Raw genomic sequence first — 22,778 nt, 5'->3', positions numbered from 1 at the left:
CCCACACACATGCACTGGATGGAACCTGAACGTGCCGTGATCCCACACACAAGCACTGGATGGAACCTGAACATGCCGTGACACCACACACATGCACTGGATGGAACCTGAACATGCCGTGACACCACACACATGCACTGGATGGAAACTGAATGTGCCGTGATCCCACACACATGCACTGGATGGAACCTGAACGTGCCGTGATCCCACACACAAGCACTGGATGGAACCTGAACGTGCCGTGACGCCACACACAAGCACTGGATGGAACCTGAACATGCCGTGATACCACACACATGCACTGGATGGAACCTGAACATGCTGTGATCCCACACACATGCACTGGATGGAACCTGAACATGCCGTGATCCCACACACAAGCACTGGATGGAACCTGAACATGCCGTGATGTCAGACACAAGCACTGGATGGAACCTGAACATGCCGTGATGCCAGACACATGCACTGGATGGAACCTGAACATGCTGTGATGCCACACACAAGCACTGGATGGAACCTGAACATGCCATGATGCCACACACAAGCATTGGATGGAACCTGAACATGCCATGATGCCACCCACAAGCACTGGATGGAACCTGAACATGCCCTGATGCCACACACAAGCACTGGATGGAACCTGAACATGCCGTGATGCCACACACAAGCACTGGATGGAACCTGAACATGCCGTGATGCCACACACAAGCACTGGATGGAACCTGAACATGCCGTGATGCCACACACAAGCACTGGATGGAACCTGAACATGCCGTGATGCCACACACATGCACTGGATGGAACCTGAACATGCCGTGATGCCACACACAAGCACTGGATGGAACCTGAACATGCCATGATGCCACACACAAGCACTGGATGGAACCTGAACATGCCGTGATGCCACACACAAGCACTGGATGGAACCTGAACATGCCGTGATGCCACACACAAGCACTGGATGGAACCTGAACATGCCGTGATGCCACACACAAGCACTGGATGGAACCTGAACATGCCGTGATGCCACACACATGCACTGGATGGAACCTGAACATGCCGTGATGCCACACACAAGCACTGGATGGAACCTCGACATGCCGTGATGTCAGACACATGCACTGGATGGAACCTGGACATGCCGTGATGCCACACACAAGCACTGGATGGAACCTGAGCATGCCGTGATGCCACACACAAGCACTGGATGTAACCTGAACATGCCGTGATGCCACACACAAGCACTGGATGGAACCTGAACATGCCGTGATGCCACACACATGCACTGGATGGAACCTGAACATGCCGTGATGCCACACACAAGCACTGGATGGAACCTGAACATGCCGTGATGCCACACACATGCACTGGATGGAACCTGAACATGCCGTGATGCCACACACATGCACTGGATGGAACCTGAACATGCCGTGATGCCACACACATGCACTGAATGGAACCTGAACATGCCGTGATGCCACACACATGCACTGGATGGAACCTGAACATGCCATGATGCCAGACACATGCACTGGATGGAACCTGAACATGCCATGATGCCACACACAAGCACTGGATGGAACCTGAACATGCCATGATGCCAGACACATGCACTGGATGGAACCTGAACATGCCATGATGACACACACAAGCACTGGATGAAACCTGAACATGCCATGATGCCACACACAAGCACTGGATGGAACCTGAACATGCCGTGATGCCACACAAGCACTGGATGGAACCTGAACATGCCGTGATACCACACACATGCACTGGATGGAACCTGAACATGCCATGATGACACACCCAAGCGCTGGATGGAACCTGAACATGCCGTGATGCCACACACATGCACTGGATGGAACCTGAACATGCCGTGATGCCACACACATGCACTGGATGGAACCTGAACATGCCGTGATGCCACACACATGCACTGGATGGAACCTGAACATGCTATGATGCCAGACACAAGCACTGGATGGAACCTGAACATGCCATGATGCCAGACACATGCACTGGATGGAACCTGAACATGCCATGATGACACACACAAGCACTGGATGAAACCTGAACATGCCGTGATGCCACACACAAGCACTGGATGGAACCTGGACATGCTGTGATGCCACACACAAGCACTGGATGGAACCTCAACATGCCGTGATGCCACACACAAGCACTGGATGGAACCTGAACATGCCGTGATGCCACACACAAGCACTGGATGGAACCTGAACATGCCATGATGACACACACAAGCACTGGATGGAACCTGAACATGCCATGATGCCACACACAAGTGCTAGATGGAACCTGAACATGCCATGATACCAGACACAAGCACTGGATGGAACCTGAACATGCCATGATGCCACACACATGCACTGGATGGAACCTGAACATGCCATGATGCCACACACAAGCACTGGATGGAACCTGAACATGCCATGATGCCACACACAAGCACTGGATGGAACCTGAACATGCCATGATGCCACACACATGCACTGGATGGAAACTGAACATGCCATGATGCCACACACAAGCGCTGGATGGAACCTGAACATGCAGTGATGCCAGACACATGCACTGGATGGAACCTGAACATGCCATGATGCCAGACACATGCACTGGATTGAACCTGAACATGCCATGATGCCACACAGATGCACTGGATGGAACCTTAACATGCCGTGATGCCACACACAAGCACTGGATGGAACCTGAACATGCCGTGATGCCACACACAAGCACTGGATGGAACCTGAACATGCCGTGATGCCACACACAAGCACTGGATGGAACCTGAACATGCCTTGATGCCACACACAAGTACTGGATGTAACCTGAACATGCCGTGATGCCACACACATGCACTGGATGGAACCTGAACATGCCGTGATGCCACACACAAGCACTGGATGAAACCTGAACATGCCATGATGCCACACACAAGCACTGGATGGAACCTGAACATGCCATGATGCCACACACTTGCACTGGATGGAACCTGAACATGCCATGTGCCACACACAAGCACTGGATGGAACCTGAACATGCCATGATGCCACACACAAGCACTGGATGGAACCTGAACATGCCGTGACGCCACAAACAAGCACTGGATGGAACCTGAACATGCCGTGATGACACACACATGCACTGGATGGAACCTGAACATGCCGTGATGCCACACACAAGCACTGGATGGAACCTGAACATGCCGTGATGCCACACACAAGCACTGGATGGAACCTGAACATGCCGTGATGCCACACACATGCTCTGGATGGAACCTGAACATGCCGTGATGGCAGACTCATGCACTGGATGGAACCTGAACATGCCGTGATGGCAGACTCATGCACTGGATGGAACATGAACATGCCGTGATGCCACACACATGCGCTGGATGGAACCTGAACATGCCGTGATGCCACACACATGCGCTGGATGGAACCTGAACATGCCATGATGCCACACACATGCGCTGGATGGAACCTGAACATGCCATGATGCCACACACATGCGCTGGATGGAACCTGAACATGCCATGATGCCACACACAAGCACTGGATGGAACCTGAACATGCCATGATGCCACACACAACGCTGGATGGAACGTGAATATGCCATGATGCCACACACATGCACTGGATGGAACCTGAACATGCCGTGATGCCAGACACATGCACTGGATGGAACCTGAACATGCCGTGATGCCACACACATGCACTAGATGGAACCTGAACATGCCATGACGCCACACACAAGCACTGGATGGAACCTGAACATGCCATGACGCCACACACATGCACTGGATGGAACCTGAACATGCAATGACGCCACACACAAGCACTGGATGGAACCTGAACATGCCATGACGACACACACAAGCACTGGATGGAACCTGAACATGCCATGACGCCACACACAAGCACTGGATGGAACCTGAACATGCCATGACGCCACACACAAGCACTGGATGGAACCTGAACATGCCATGACGCCACACACATGCACTGGATGGAACCTGAACATGCCATGACGCCACACACATGCACTGGATGGAACCTGAACATGCCATGATGCCACACACATGCACTGGATGAAACCTGAACATGCCATGATGCCACACACATGCACTGGATGGAACCTGAACATGCCATGATGCCACACACAAGCACTGGATGGAACCTGAACATGCCATGATGCCACACACAAGCACTGGATGGAACCTGAACATGCCATGACGCCACACACAAGCACTGGATGGAACCTGAACATGCCGTGACGCCACACACAAGCACTGGATGGAACCTGAACATGCCGTGACACCACACACATGCACTGGATGGAACCTGAACATGCCGTGATGACACACACAAGCGCTGGATGGAACCTGAACATGCCATGATGCCACACACATGCACTGGATGGAACCTGAACATGCCGTGATGCCACACACATGCACTGGATGGAACCTGAACATGCCGTGATGCCACACACATGCACTGGATGGAACCTGAACATGCCATGATGCCAGACACATGCACTGGATGGAACCTGAACATGCTATGATGCCACACACAAGCACTGGATGGAACCTGAACATGCCATGATGCCAGCAGACACATGCACTGGATGGAACCTGAACATGCCATGATGACACACACAAGCACTGGATGAAACCTGAACATGCCATGATGCCACACACAAGCACTGGATGGAACCTGGACATGCCGTGATGCCACACACAAGCACTGGATGGAACCTCAACATGCCGTGATGCCACACACAAGCACTGGATGGAACCTGAACATGCCATGACGCCAAACACAAGCACTGGATGGAACCTGAACATGCCATGATACCACACACATGCACTGGATGGAACCTGAACATGCCATGATGACACACACAAGCACTGGATGAAACCTGAACATGCCATGATGCCACACACAAGCACTGGATGGAACCTGAACATGCCATGATGCCACACACAAGCACTGGATGGAACCTGAACATGCCATGATGCCACACACAAGTGCTAGATGGAACCTGAACATGTCATGATACCAGACACAAGCACTGGATGGAACCTGAACATGCCGTGATGCCACACACATGCACTGGATGGAACCTGAACATGCCGTGATGCCACACACAAGAACAGGATGGAACCTCAACATGCCATGATGCCAGAACACATGCACTGGATGGAACCTGGACATGCCGTGATGCCACACACAAGCACTGGATGGAACCTGAACATGCCGTGATGCCACACACAAGCACTGGATGGAACCTGAACATGCCGTGATGCCACACACAAGCACTGGATGGAACCTGAACATGCCATGATGCCACACACAAGCACTGGATGGAACCTGAACATGCCATGATGCCACACACATGCACTGGATGGAACCTGAACATGCCGTGATGTCACACACATGCACTGGATGGAACCTGAATATGCCTGATGCCACACACATGCACTGGATGGAACCTGAACATGTCGTGATGCCACACACATGCACTGGATGGAACCTGAACATGCCATGATGCCAGACACATGCACTGGATGGAACCTGAACATGCCATGATGACACACACAAGCACTGGATGAAACCTGAACATGCCATGATGCCACACACAAGCACTGGATGGAACCTGAACATGCCGTGATGCCACACACATGCACTGGATGGAACCTGAACATGCCATGATGCCAGACACATGCACTGGATGGAACCTGAACATGCCATGATGACACACACAAGCACTGGATGAAACCTGAACATGCCATGATGCCACACACAAGCACTGGATGGAACCTGAACATGCCATGATGCCACACACATGCACTGGATGGAACCTGAACATGCCATGATGACACACACAAGCACTGGATGAAACCTGAACATGCCATGATGCCACACACAAGCACTGGATGGAACCTGAACATGCCATGATGCCACACACTTGCACTGGATGGAACCTGAACATGCCATGATGCCACACACAAGCACTGGATGGAACCTGAACATGCCATGATGCCACACACAAGCACTGGATGGAACCTGAACATGCCATGTGCCACACACAAGCACTGGATGGAACCTCAACATGCCATGATGCCACACACAAGCACTGGATGGAACCTGAACATGCCGTGACGCCACACACAAGCACTGGATGGAATCTGAACATGCCGTGATGACACACACATGCACTGGATGGAACCTGAACATGCCGTGATGCCACACACAAGCACTGGATGGAACCTGAACATGCCGTGATGCCACACACAAGCACTGGATGGAACCTGAACATGCCGTGATGCCACACACAAGCACTGGATGGAACCTGAACATGCCGTGATGGCAGACTCATGCACTGGATGGAACATGAACATGCCGTGATGCCACACACATGCACTGGATGGAACCTGAACATGCCGTGATGCCACACACATGCGCTGGATGGAACCTGAACATGCCATGATGCCACACACATGCACTGGATGGAACCTGAACATGCCATGACGCCACACACATGCACTGGATGGAACCTGAACATGCCATGACGCCACACACATGCACTGGATGGAACCTGAACATGCCATGATGCCACACACATGCACTGGATGGAACCTGAACATGCCATGATGCCACACACAAGCACTGGATGGAACCTGAACATGCCATGATGCCACACACAAGCACTGGATGGAACCTGAACATGCCATGACGCCACACACAAGCACTGGATGGAACCTGAACATGCCGTGACGCCACACACAAGCACTGGATGGAACCTGAACATGCCGTGACACCACACACATGCACTGGATGGAACCTGAACATGCTGTGATCCCACACACATGCACTGGTTGGAACCTGAACGTGCCGTGATCCCACACACATGCACTGGATGGAACCTGAACGTGCCGTGATCCCACACACAAGCACTGGATGGAACCTGAACGTGCCGTGACGCCACACACAAGCACTGGATGGAACCTGAACATGCAGTGATACCACACACATGCACTGGATGGAACCTGAACATGCTGTGATCCCACACACATGCACTGGATGGAACCTGAACATGCCGTGATCCCACACACAAGCACTGGATGGAACCTGAACATGCTGTGATGCCACACACATGAACTGGATGGAACCTGAACATGGCATGATGCCACACACATGCACTGGATGGAACCTGAACATGCCATGATGTCAGACACAAGCACTGGATGGAACCTGAACATGCCGTGATGCCACACACAAGCACTGGATGGAACCTGAACATGCCATGATGCCACCCACAAGCACTGGATGGAACCTGAACATGCCCTGATGCCACACACAAGCACTGGATGGAACCTGAACATGCCGTGATGCCACACACATGCACCGGATGGAACATGAACATGCCATGATGCCACACACAAGCACTGGATGGAACCTGAACATGCCGTGATGCCACATACAAGCACTGGATGGAACCTGAACATGCGGTGATGCCACACACAAGCACTGGATGGAACCTGAACATGCCATGATGCCACACACAAGCACTGGATGGAACCTGAACATGCTGTGATGCCACACAGAAGCACTGGATGGAACCTGAACATGCCATGATGCCACACACATGCACTGGATGGAACCTGAACATGCCATGATGCCACACACATGCACTGGATGGCACCTGAACATGCCGTGATGCCACACACAAGCACTGGATGGAACCTGAACATGCCGTGATGCCAGACACATGCACTGGATGGAACCTGAACATGCCGTGATGCCACACACAAGCACTGGATGGAACCTGAACATGCCATGATGACACACACAAGCACTGGATGGAACCTGAACATGCCATGATGCCACACACATGCGCTGGATGGAACCTGAACATGCCATGATGCCACACACAAGTGCTGGATGGAACCTGAACATGCCATGATACCAGACACAAGCACTGGATGGAACCTGAACATGCCATGATGCCACACACATGCACTGGATGGAACCTGAACATGCCGTGATGCCACACACAAGCACTGGATGGAACCTGAACATGCCGTGATGCCACACACAAGCACTGGATGGAACCTGAACATGCCGTGACGCCACACACAAGCACTGGATGGAACCTGAACATGCCGTGACGCCACACACAAGCACTGGATGGAACCTGAACGTGCCGTGACACCACACACATGCACTGGATGGAACCTGAACGTGCCGTGATCCCACACACATGCACTGGATGGAACCTGAACGTGCCGTGATCCCACACACATGCACTGGATGGAACCTGAACGTGCCGTGATCCCACACACAAGCACTGGATGGAACCTGAACGTGCCGTGACGCCACACACAAGCACTGGATGGAACCTGAACATGCCGTGATACCACACACATGCACTGGATGGAACCTGAACATGCTGTGATCCCACACACATGCACTGGATGGAACCTGAACATGCCGTTATCCCACACACAAGCACTGGATGGAACCTGAACATGCCGTGATGCCACACACATGAACTGGATGGAACCTGAACATGCCGTGATGCCACACACATGCACTGGATGGAACCTGAACATGCCGTGACGCCACACACAAGCACTGGATGGAACCTGAACGTGCCGTGACACCACACACATGCACTGGATGGAACCTGAACGTGCCGTGATCCCACACACATGCACTGGATGGAACCTGAACGTGCCGTGATCCCGCACACAAGCACTGGATGGAACCTGAACATGCCGTGACACCACACACATGCACTGGATGGAACCTGAACGTGCCGTGACACCACACACATGCACTGGATGGAAACTGAACGTGCCGTGATCCCACACACATGCACTGGATGGAACCTGAACGTGCCGTGATCCCACACACAAGCACTGGATGGAACCTGAACGTGCCGTGACGCCACACACAAGCACTGGATGGAACCTGAACATGCCGTGATACCACACACATGCACTGGATGGAACCTGAACATGCTGTGATCCCACACACATGCACTGGATGGAACCTGAACATGCCGTGATCCCACACACAAGCACTGGATGGAACCTGAACATGCCGTGATGTCAGACACAAGCACTGGATGGAACCTGAACATGCCGTGATGCCAGACACATGCACTGGATGGAACCTGAACATGCTGTGATGCCACACACAAGCACTGGATGGAACCTGAACATGCCATGATGCCACACACAAGCATTGGATGGAACCTGAACATGCCATGATGCCACCCACAAGCACTGGATGGAACCTGAACATGCCCTGATGCCACACACAAGCACTGGATGGAACCTGAACATGCCGTGATGCCACACACATGCACCGGATGGAACATGAACATGCCATGATGCCACACACAAGCACCGGATGGAACCTGAACATGCCATGATGCCACACACAAGCACCGGATGGAACCTGAACATGCCCTGATGCCACACACATGCACTGGATGGAACCTGAACATGCTGTGATGCCACACACATGCACTGGATGGAACCTGAACATGCCGTGATGCCACACACATGCACTGGATGGAACCTGAACATGCCGTGATGCCACACACAAGCACTGGATGGAACCTGAACATGCCGTGATGCCACACACATGCACTGGATGGAACCTGAACATGCCGTGATGCCACACACAAGCACTGGATGGAACCTGAACATGCCGTGATGCCACACACAAGCACTGGATGGAACCTGAACATGCCGTGATGCCACACACAAGCACTGGATGGAACCTGAACATGCCGTGATGCCACACACATGCACTGGATGGAACCTGAACATGCCGTGATGCCACACACAAGCACTGGATGGAACCTGAACATGCCGTGATGCCACACACAAGCACTGGATGGAACCTGAACATGCCGTGATGCCACACACAAGCACTGGATGGAACCTGAACATGCCGTGATGCCACACACAAGCACTGGATGGAACCTGAACATGCCGTGATGCCACACACAAGCACTGGATGGAACCTGAACATGCCGTGATGCCACACACATGCACTGGATGGAACCTGGACATGCCGTGATGCCACACACAAGCACTGGATGGAACCTCGACATGCCGTGATGTCAGACACATGCACTGGATGGAACCTGGACATGCCGTGATGCCACACACAAGCACTGGATGGAACCTGAGCATGCCGTGATGCCACACACAAGCACTGGATGGAACCTGAACATGCCGTGATGCCACACACATGCACTGGATGGAACCTGAACATGCCGTGATGCCACACACAAGCACTGGATGGAACCTGAACATGCCGTGATGCCACACACATGCACTGGATGGAACCTGAACATGCCGTGATGCCACACACATGCACTGGATGGAACCTGAACATGCCGTGATGCCACACACATGCACTGAATGGAACCTGAACATGCCGTGATGCCACACACATGCACTGGATGGAACCTGAACATGCCATGATGCCAGACACATGCACTGGATGGAACCTGAACATGCCATGATGCCACACACAAGCACTGGATGGAACCTGAACATGCCATGATGCCAGACACATGCACTGGATGGAACCTGAACATGCCATGATGACACACACAAGCACTGGATGAAACCTGAACATGCCATGATGCCACACACAAGCACTGGATGGAACCTGAACATGCCGTGATGCCACACAAGCACTGGATGGAACCTGAACATGCCGTGATACCACACACATGCACTGGATGGAACCTGAACATGCCATGATGACACACCCAAGCGCTGGATGGAACCTGAACATGCCGTGATGCCACACACATGCACTGGATGGAACCTGAACATGCCGTGATGCCACACACATGCACTGGATGGAACCTGAACATGCCGTGATGCCACACACATGCACTGGATGGAACCTGAACATGCTATGATGCCAGACACAAGCACTGGATGGAACCTGAACATGCCATGATGCCAGACACATGCACTGGATGGAACCTGAACATGCCATGATGACACACACAAGCACTGGATGAAACCTGAACATGCCGTGATGCCACACACAAGCACTGGATGGAACCTGGACATGCCGTGATGCCACACACAAGCACTGGATGGAACCTCAACATGCCGTGATGCCACACACAAGCACTGGATGGAACCTGAACATGCCGTGATGCCACACACAAGCACTGGATGGAACCTGAACATGCCATGATACCACACACATGCACTGGATGGAACCTGAACATGCCATGATGACACACACAAGCACTGGATGGAACCTGAACATGCCATGATGCCACACACAAGTGCTAGATGGAACCTGAACATGCCATGATACCAGACACAAGCACTGGATGGAACCTGAACATGCCATGATGCCACACACATGCACTGGATGGAACCTGAACATGCCATGATGCCACACACAAGCACTGGATGGAACCTGAACATGCCATGATGCCACACACAAGCACTGGATGGAACCTGAACATGCCATGATGCCACACACATGCACTGGATGGAAACTGAACATGCCATGATGCCACACACAAGCGCTGGATGGAACCTGAACATGCAGTGATGCCAGACACATGCACTGGATGGAACCTGAACATGCCATGATGCCAGACACATGCACTGGATTGAACCTGAACATGCCATGATGCCACACAGATGCACTGGATGGAACCTTAACATGCCGTGATGCCACACACAAGCACTGGATGGAACCTGAACATGCCGTGATGCCACACACAAGCACTGGATGGAACCTGAACATGCCGTGATGCCACACACAAGCACTGGATGGAACCTGAACATGCCTTGATGCCACACACAAGTACTGGATGTAACCTGAACATGCCGTGATGCCACACACATGCACTGGATGGAACCTGAACATGCCGTGATGCCACACACAAGCACTGGATGAAACCTGAACATGCCATGATGCCACACACAAGCACTGGATGGAACCTGAACATGCCATGATGCCACACACTTGCACTGGATGGAACCTGAACATGCCATGTGCCACACACAAGCACTGGATGGAACCTGAACATGCCATGATGCCACACACAAGCACTGGATGGAACCTGAACATGCCGTGACGCCACAAACAAGCACTGGATGGAACCTGAACATGCCGTGATGACACACACATGCACTGGATGGAACCTGAACATGCCGTGATGCCACACACAAGCACTGGATGGAACCTGAACATGCCGTGATGCCACACACAAGCACTGGATGGAACCTGAACATGCCGTGATGCCACACACATGCACTGGATGGAACCTGAACATGCCGTGATGGCAGACTCATGCACTGGATGGAACCTGAACATGCCGTGATGGCAGACTCATGCACTGGATGGAACATGAACATGCCGTGATGCCACACACATGCGCTGGATGGAACCTGAACATGCCGTGATGCCACACACATGCGCTGGATGGAACCTGAACATGCCATGATGCCACACACATGCGCTGGATGGAACCTGAACATGCCATGATGCCACACACATGCGCTGGATGGAACCTGAACATGCCATGATGCCACACACAAGCACTGGATGGAACCTGAACATGCCATGATGCCACACACAACGCTGGATGGAACGTGAATATGCCATGATGCCACACACATGCACTGGATGGAACCTGAACATGCCGTGATGCCACACACATGCACTAGATGGAACCTGAACATGCCATGACGCCACACACAAGCACTGGATGGAACCTGAACATGCCATGACGCCACACACATGCACTGGATGGAACCTGAACATGCAATGACGCCACATACAAGCACTGGATGGAACCTGAACATGCCATGACGACACACACAAGCACTGGATGGAACCTGAACATGCCATGACGCCACACACAAGCACTGGATGGAACCTGAACATGCCATGACGCCACACACAAGCACTGGATGGAACCTGAACATGCCATGACGCCACACACATGCACTGGATGGAACCTGAACATGCCATGACGCCACACACATGCACTGGATGGAACCTGAACATGCCATGACGCCACACACATGCACTGGATGAAACCTGAACATGCCATGATGCCACACACATGCACTGGATGGAACCTGAACATGCCATGATGCCACACACAAGCACTGGATGGAACCTGAACATGCCATGATGCCACACACAAGCACTGGATGGAACCTGAACATGCCATGACGCCACACACAAGCAATGGATGGAACCTGAACATGCCGTGACGCCACACACAAGCACTGGATGGAACCTGAACATGCCGTGACACCACACACATGCACTGGATGGAACCTGAACATGCCGTGATGACACACACAAGCGCTGGATGGAACCTGAACATGCCATGATGCCACACACATGCACTGGATGGAACCTGAACATGCCGTGATGCCACACACATGCACTGGATGGAACCTGAACATGCCGTGATGCCACACACATGCACTGGATGGAACCTGAACATGCCATGATGCCAGACACATGCACTGGATGGAACCTGAACATGCTATGATGCCACACACAAGCACTGGATGGAACCTGAACATGCCATGATGCCAGCAGACACATGCACTGGATGGAACCTGAACAAGCCATGATGACACACACAAGCACTGGATGAAACCTGAACATGCCATGATGCCACACACAAGCACTGGATGGAACCTGGACATGCCGTGATGCCACACACAAGCACTGGATGGAACCTCAACATGCCGTGATGCCACACACATGCACTGGATGGAACCTGAACATGCCATGACGCCAAACACAAGCACTGGATGGAACCTGAACATGCCATGATACCACACACATGCACTGGATGGAACCTGAACATGCCATGATGACACACACAAGCACTGGATGAAACCTGAACATGCCATGATGCCACACACAAGCACTGGATGGAACCTGAACATGCCATGATGCCACACACAAGCACTGGATGGAACCTGAACATGCCATGATGCCACACACAAGTGCTAGATGGAACCTGAACATGCCATGATACCAGACACAAGCACTGGATGGAACCTGAACATGCCGTGATGCCACACACATGCACTGGATGGAACCTGAACATGCCGTGATGCCACACACAAGCACTGGATGGAACCTGAACATGCCATGATGCCACACACAAGCACTGGATGGAACCTGAACATGCCATGTTGCCACACACATGCACTGGATGGAACCTGAACATGCCGTGATGTCACACACATGCACTGGATGGAACCTGAATATGCCTGATGCCACACACATGCACTGGATGGAACCTGAACATGTCGTGATGCCACACACATGCACTGGATGGAACCTGAACATGCCATGATGCCAGACACATGCACTGGATGGAACCTGAACATGCCATGATGACACACACAAGCACTGGATGAAACCTGAACATGCCATGATGCCACACACAAGCACTGGATGGAACCTGAACATGCCGTGATGCCACACACATGCACTGGATGGAACCTGAAAATGCCATGATGCCAGACACATGCACTGGATGGAACCTGAACATGCCATGATGACACACACAAGCACTGGATGAAACCTGAACATGCCATGATGCCACACACAAGCACTGGATGGAACCTGAACATGCCATGATGCCACACACATGCACTGGATGGAACCTGAACATGCCATGATGACACACACAAGCACTGGATGAAACCTGAACATGCCACGATGCCACACACAAGCACTGGATGGAACCTGAACATGCCATGATGCCACACACTTGCACTGGATGGAACCTGAACATGCCATGATGCCACACACAAGCACTGGATGGAACCTGAACATGCCATGATGCCACACACAAGCACTGGATGGAACCTGAACATGCCATGTGCCACACACAAGCACTGGATGGAACCTGAACATGCCATGATGCCACACACAAGCACTGGATGGAACCTGAACATGCCGTGACGCCACACACAAGCACTGGATGGAATCTGAACATGCCGTGATGACACACACATGCACTGGATGGAACCTGAACATGCCGTGATGCCACACACAAGCACTGGATGGAACCTGAACATGCCGTGATGCCAAACACAAGCACTGGATGGAACCTGAACATGCCGTGATGCCACACACATGCACTGGATGGAACCTGAACATGCCGTGATGGCAGACTCATGCACTGGATGGAACATGAACATGCCGTGATGCCACACACATGCACTGGATGGAACCTGAACATGCCGTGATGCCACACACATGCGCTGGATGGAACCGGAACATGCCATGATGCCACACACATGCACTGGATGGAACCTGAACATGCCATGATGCCACACACATGCGCTGGATGGAACCTGAACATGCCATGATGCCACACACATGCGCTGGATGGAACCTGAACATGCCATGATGCCACACACAAGCACTGGATGGAACCTGAACATGCCATGATGCCACACACAACGCTGGATGGAACGTGAATATGCCATGATGCCACACACATGCACTGGATGGAACCTGAACATGCCGTGATGCCAGACACATGCACTGGATGGAACCTGAACATGCCGTGATGCCACACACATGCACTAGATGGAACCTGAACATGCCATGACGCCACACACAAGCACTGGATGGAACCTGAACATGCCATGACGCCACACACATGCACTGGATGGAACCTGAACATGCCATGACGCCACATACAAGCACTGGATGGAACCTGAACATGCCATGACGACACACACAAGCACTGGATGGAACCTGAACATGCCATGACGCCACACACAAGCACTGGATAGAACCTGAACATGCCATGACGCCACACACAAGCACTGGATGGAACCTGAACATGCCATGACGCCACACACATGCACTGGATGGAACCTGAACATGCCATGACGCCACACACATGCACTGGATGGAACCTGAACATGCCATGATGCCACACACATGCACTGGATGGAACCTGAACATGCCATGATGCCACACACATGCACTGGATGGAACCTGAACATGCCATGATGCCACACACAAGCACTGGATGGAACCTGAACATGCCATGATGCCACACACAAGCACTGGATGGAACCTGAACATGCCGTGACGCCACACACAAGCACTGGATGGAACCTGAACATGCCGTGATGCCACACACAAGCACTGGATGGAACCTGAACATGCCGTGACACCACACACATGCACTGGATTGAACCTGAACGTGCTGTGATCCCACACACATGCACTGGTTGGAACCTGAACGTGCCGTGATCCCACACACATGCACTGGATGGAACCTGAACGTGCCGTGATCCCACACACAAGCACTGGATGGAACCTGAACGTGCCGTGACGCCACACACAAGCACTGGATGGAACCTGAACATGCAGTGATACCACACACATGCACTGGATGGAACCTGAACATGCTGTGATCCCACACACATGCACTGGATGGAACCTGAACATGCCGTGATCCCACACACAAGCACTGGATGGAACCTGAACATGCTGTGATGCCACACACATGAACTGGATGGAACCTGAACATGGCATGATGCCACACACATGCACTGGATGGAACCTGAACATGCCATGATGTCAGACACAAGCACTGGATGGAACCTGAACATGCCGTGATGCCACACACAAGCACTGGATGGAACCTGAACATGCCATGATGCCACCCACAAGCACTGGATGGAACCTGAACATGCCCTGATGCCACACACAAGCACTGGATGGAACCTGAACATGCCGTGATGCCACACACATGCACCGGATGGAACATGAACATGCCATGATGCCACACACAAGCACTGGATGGAACCTGAACATGCCGTGATGCCACATACAAGCACTGGATGGAACCTGAACATGCGGTGATGCCACACACAAGCACTGGATGGAACCTGAACATGCCATGATGCCACACACAAGCACTGGATGGAACCTGAACATGCTGTGATGCCACACAGAAGCACTGGATGGAACCTGAACATGCCATGATGCCACACACATGCACTGGATGGAACCTGAACATGCTGTGATGCCACACAGAAGCACTGGATGGAACCTGAACATGCCATGATGCCACACACATGCACTGGATGGAACCTGAACATGCCGTGATGCCACACACATGCACTGGATGGCACCTGAACATGCCGTGATGCCACACACAAGCACTGGATGGAACCTGAACATGCCGTGATGCCAGACACATGCACTGGATGGAACCTGAACATGCCGTGATGCCACACACAAGCGCTGGATGGAACCTGAACATGCCATGATGACACACACAAGCACTGGATGGAACCTGAACATGCCATGATGCCACACACATGCGCTGGATGGAACCAGAACATGCCATGATGCCACACACAAGTGCTGGATGGAACCTGAACATGCCATGATACCAGACACAAGCACTGGATGGAACCTGAACATGCCATGATGCCACACACATGCACTGGATGGAACCTGAACATGCCATGATGCCACACACAAGCACTGGATGGAACCTGAACATGCCGTGATGCCACACACAAGCACTGGATGGAACCTGAACATGCCGTGACGCCACACACAAGCACTGGATGGAACCTGAACATGCCGTGACGCCACACACAAGCACTGGATGGAACCTGAACATGCCGTGACACCACACACATGCACTGGATGGAACCTGAACGTGCCGTGATCCCACACACATGCACTGGATGGAACCTGAACGTGCCGTGATCCCACACACATGCACTGGATGGAACCTGAACGTGCCGTGATCCCACACACAAGCACTGGATGGAACCTGAACGTGCCGTGACGCCACACACAAGCACTGGATGGAACCTGAACATGCCGTGATACCACACACATGCACTGGATGGAACCTGAACATGCTGTGATCCCACACACATGCACTGGATGGAACCTGAACATGCCGTTATCCCACACACAAGCACTGGATGGAACCTGAACATGCCGTGATGCCACACACATGAACTGGATGGAACCTGAACATGCCATGATGCCACACACATGCACTGGATGGAACCTGAACATGCCGTGATGTCAGACACAAGCACTGGATGGAACCTGAACATGCCGTGATGCCACACACAAGCACTGGATGGAACCTGAACATGCCATGATGCCACCCACAAGCACTGCATGGAACCTGAACATGCCCTGATGCCACACACAAGCACTGGATGGAACCTGAACATGCCGTGATGCCACACACATGCACCGGATGGAACATGAACATGCCGTGATGCCACACACAAGCACCGGATGGAACCTGAACATGCCGTGATGCCACACACAAGCACTGGATGGAACCCGAACATGCCGTGATGCCACACACAAGCACTGGATGGAACCTGAACATGCCATGATGCCACACAGAAGCACTGGATGGAACCTGAACATGCCATGATGCCACACACATGCACTGGATGGAACCTGAACATGCCGTGATGCCACACACATGCACTGGATGGCACCTGAACATGCCGTGATGCCACACACAAGCACTGGATGGAACCTGAACATGCCGTGATGCCAGAAACATGCACTGGATGGAACCTGAACATGCCGTGATGCCACACACAAGCACTGGATGGAACCTGAACATGCCATGATGACACACACAAGCACTGGATGGAACCTGAACATGCCATGATGCCACACACATGCGCTGGATGGAACCTGAACATGCCATGATGCCACACACAAGTGCTGGATGGAACCTGAACATGCCATGATACCAGACACAAGCACTGGATGGAACCTGAACATGCCATGATGCCACACACATGCACTGGATGGAACCTGAACATGCCATGATGCCACACACATGCACTGGATGGAACCTGAACATGCCATGATGCCAGACACATGCACTGGATGGAACCTGAACATGCCATGATGCCAGACACAAGCACTGGATGGAACCTGAACATGCCGTGATGCCAGACACAACCACTGGATGGAACCTGAACATGCCGTGATGCCACAGACAAGCACTGGATGGAACCTGAACATGCTGTGATGCCACACACAAGCACTGGATGGAACCTGAACATGCCATGATGCCACACACATGCACTGGATGGAACCTGAACATGCCGTGATGCCAGACACATGCACTGGATGGAACATGAACATGCCGTGATGCCACACACATGCACTGGATGGAACCTGAACATGCCATGATGCCACACACAAGCACTGGATGGAACTTGAACATGCCGTGATGCCACACACAAGCACTGGATGGAACCTGAACATGCCGTGATGCCACACACATGCACTGGATGGAACCTGAACATGCCATGATGCCACACACAAGCACTGGATGGAACCTGAACATGCCATGATGCCACACACATGCACTGGATGGAACCTGAACATGCCATGATGCCACACACATGCACTGGATGGAACCTGAACATGCCATGATGCCACACACAAGCGCTGGATGGAACCTGAACATTCCGTGATGCCACACACAAGCACTGGATGGAACCTGAACATGCCGTGATGCCACATACATGCACTGGATGGAACCTGAACATGCCATGATGCCACACACAAGCACTGGATGGAACCTGAACATGCCATGATGCCACACACATGCACTGGATGGAACCTGAACATGCCGTGATGCCACACACAACCACTGGATGGAACCTGAACATGCCGTGATGCCACAGACAAGCACTGGATGGAACCTGAACATGCCGTGATGCCACACACAAGCACTGGATGGAACCTGAACATGCCGTGATGCCACACACATGCACTGGACGGAACCTGAACATGCCGTGATGCCAGACACATGCACTGGACGGAACATGAACATGCCGTGATGCCACACACATGCACTGGACGGAACCTGAACATGCCGTGATGCCACACACATGCACTGGATGGAACCTGAACATGCCATGATGCCACACACATGCACTAGATGGAACCTGAACATGCCATGATGCCACACACATGCACTGGATGGAACCTGAACATGCCATGATGCCACACACATGCACTGGATGGAACCTGAACATGCCATGATGCCACACACATGCACTGGATGGAACCTGAACATGCCATGATGCCACACACAAGCGCTGGATGGAACCTGAACATGCCATGATGCCACACACAAGCCCTGGATGGAACCTGAACATGCCATGATGCCACACACATGCGCTGGATGGAAACTGAACATGCCATGATGCCACACACAAGAACTGGATGGAACCTGAACATGCCATGATGCCAGACACATGCACTGGATGGAACTTGAACATGCCATGATGCCAGACACATGCACTGGATGGAACCTGGATGGAACCTGAACATGCCATGATGCCATACACAAGCACTGGATGGAACCTGAACATGCCGTGATGCCACACACAAGCACTGGATGGAACCTGAACATGCCATGATGCCACACACAAGCACTGGATGGAACCTGAACATGCCGTGATGCCGCACACATGCACTGGATGGAACCTGAACATGCCGTGATGCCACACACAAGCACTGGATGGAACCTCAACATGCCGTGATGCCAGACACATGCACTGGATGGAACCTGGACATGCCGTGATGCCACACACAAGCACTGGATGGAACCTGAACATGCTGTGATGCCAGACACAAGCACTGGATAGAACCTGAACATGCAATGATGCCACACACAAGCACTGGATGGAACCTGAACATGCCGTGATGCCACACACAAGCACTGGATGGAACCTGAACATGCCGTGATGCCACACACATGCACTGGATGGAACCTGAACATGCCGTGATGCCACACACAAGCACTGGATGGAACCTGAACATGCCATGATGCCACACACAAGCACTGGATGGAACCTGAACATGCCGTGATGCCACACACAAGCACTGGATGGAACCTGAACATGCCGTGATGCCACACACAAGCACTGGATGGAACCTGAACATGCCATGATGCCACACACAAGCACTGGATGGAACCTGAACATGCCGTGATGCCACACACAAGCACTGGATGGAACCTGAACATGCCGTGATGCCACACACATGCACTGGATGGAACCTGAACATGCCGTGATGCCACACACAAGCACTGGATGGAACCTCAACATGCCGTGATGCCAGACACATGCACTGGATGGAACCTGGACATGCCGTGATGCCACACACAAGCACTGGATGGAACCTGAACATGCCGTGATGCCACACACAAGCACTGGATGTAACCTGAACATGCCGTGATGCCACACACAAGCACTGGATGGAACCTGAACATGCCGTGATGCCAGACACATGCACCAGATGGAACCTGGACATGCCGTGATGCCACACACAAGCACTGGATGGAACCTGAACATGCCGTGATGCCACACACAAGCACTGGATGTAACCTGAACATGTCGTGATGCCACACACAAGCACTGGATGGAACCTGAACATGCCGTGATGCCACACACATGCACTGGATGGAACCTGAACATGCCGTGATGCCACACACATGCACTGGATGGAACCTGAACATGCCGTGATGCCACACACATGCACTGAATGGAACCTGAACATGCCGTGATGCCACACACATGGACTGGATGGAACCTGAACATGCCATGATGCCAGACACATGCACTGGATGGAACCTGAACATGCCATGATGCCACACACAAGCACTGGATGGAACCTGAACATGCCATGATGCCAGACACATGCACTGGATGGAACCTGAACATGCCATGATGACACACACAAGCACTGGATGAAACCTGAACATGCCATGATGCCACACACAAGCACTGGATGGAAACTGAACATGCCATGATGCCACACAAGCACTGGATGGAACCTGAACATGCCGTGATACCACACACATGCACTGGATGGAACCTGAACATGCCATGATGACACACACAAGCGCTGGATGGAACCTGAACATGCCGTGATGCCACACACATGCACTGGATGGAACCTGAACATGCCGTGATGCCACACACATGCACTGGATGGAACCTGAACATGCCGTGATGCCACACACATGCACTGGATGGAACCTGAACATGCCATGATGCCAGACACATGCACTGGATGGAACCTGAACATGCTATGATGCCACACACAAGCACTGGATGGAACCTGAACATGCCATGATGCCAGACACATGCACTGGATGGAACCTGAACATGCCAAGATGACACACACAAGCACTGGATGAAACCTGGACATGCCGTGATGCCACACACAAGCACTGGATGGAACCTCAACATGCCGTGATGCCACACACAAGCACTGGATGGAACCTGAACATGCCATGACGGCACACACAAGCACTGGATGGAACCTGAACATGCCATGATACCACACACATGCACTGGATGGAACCTGAACATGCCATGACGACACACACAAGCACTGGATGGAACCTGAACATGCCATGATGCCACACACAAGCGCTAGATGGAACCTGAACATGCCATGATACCAGACACAAGCACTGGATGGAACCTGAACATGCCATGATGCCACACACATGCACTGGATGGAACCTGAACATGCCATGATGCCACACACATGCACTGGATGGAACCTGAACATGCCATGATGCCACACGCATGCACTGGATGGAACCTGAACATGCCATGATGCCACACACATGCACTGGAT

The sequence above is a fragment of the Ambystoma mexicanum genome, chromosome 3p, assembly GCF_040938575.1.
Source record: "Ambystoma mexicanum isolate Mex_15411 chromosome 3p, UKY_AmexF1_1, whole genome shotgun sequence".
Taxonomy (NCBI): domain Eukaryota; kingdom Metazoa; phylum Chordata; class Amphibia; order Caudata; family Ambystomatidae; genus Ambystoma; species Ambystoma mexicanum.
Note: the sequence above shows the minus strand (reverse complement) of the source record.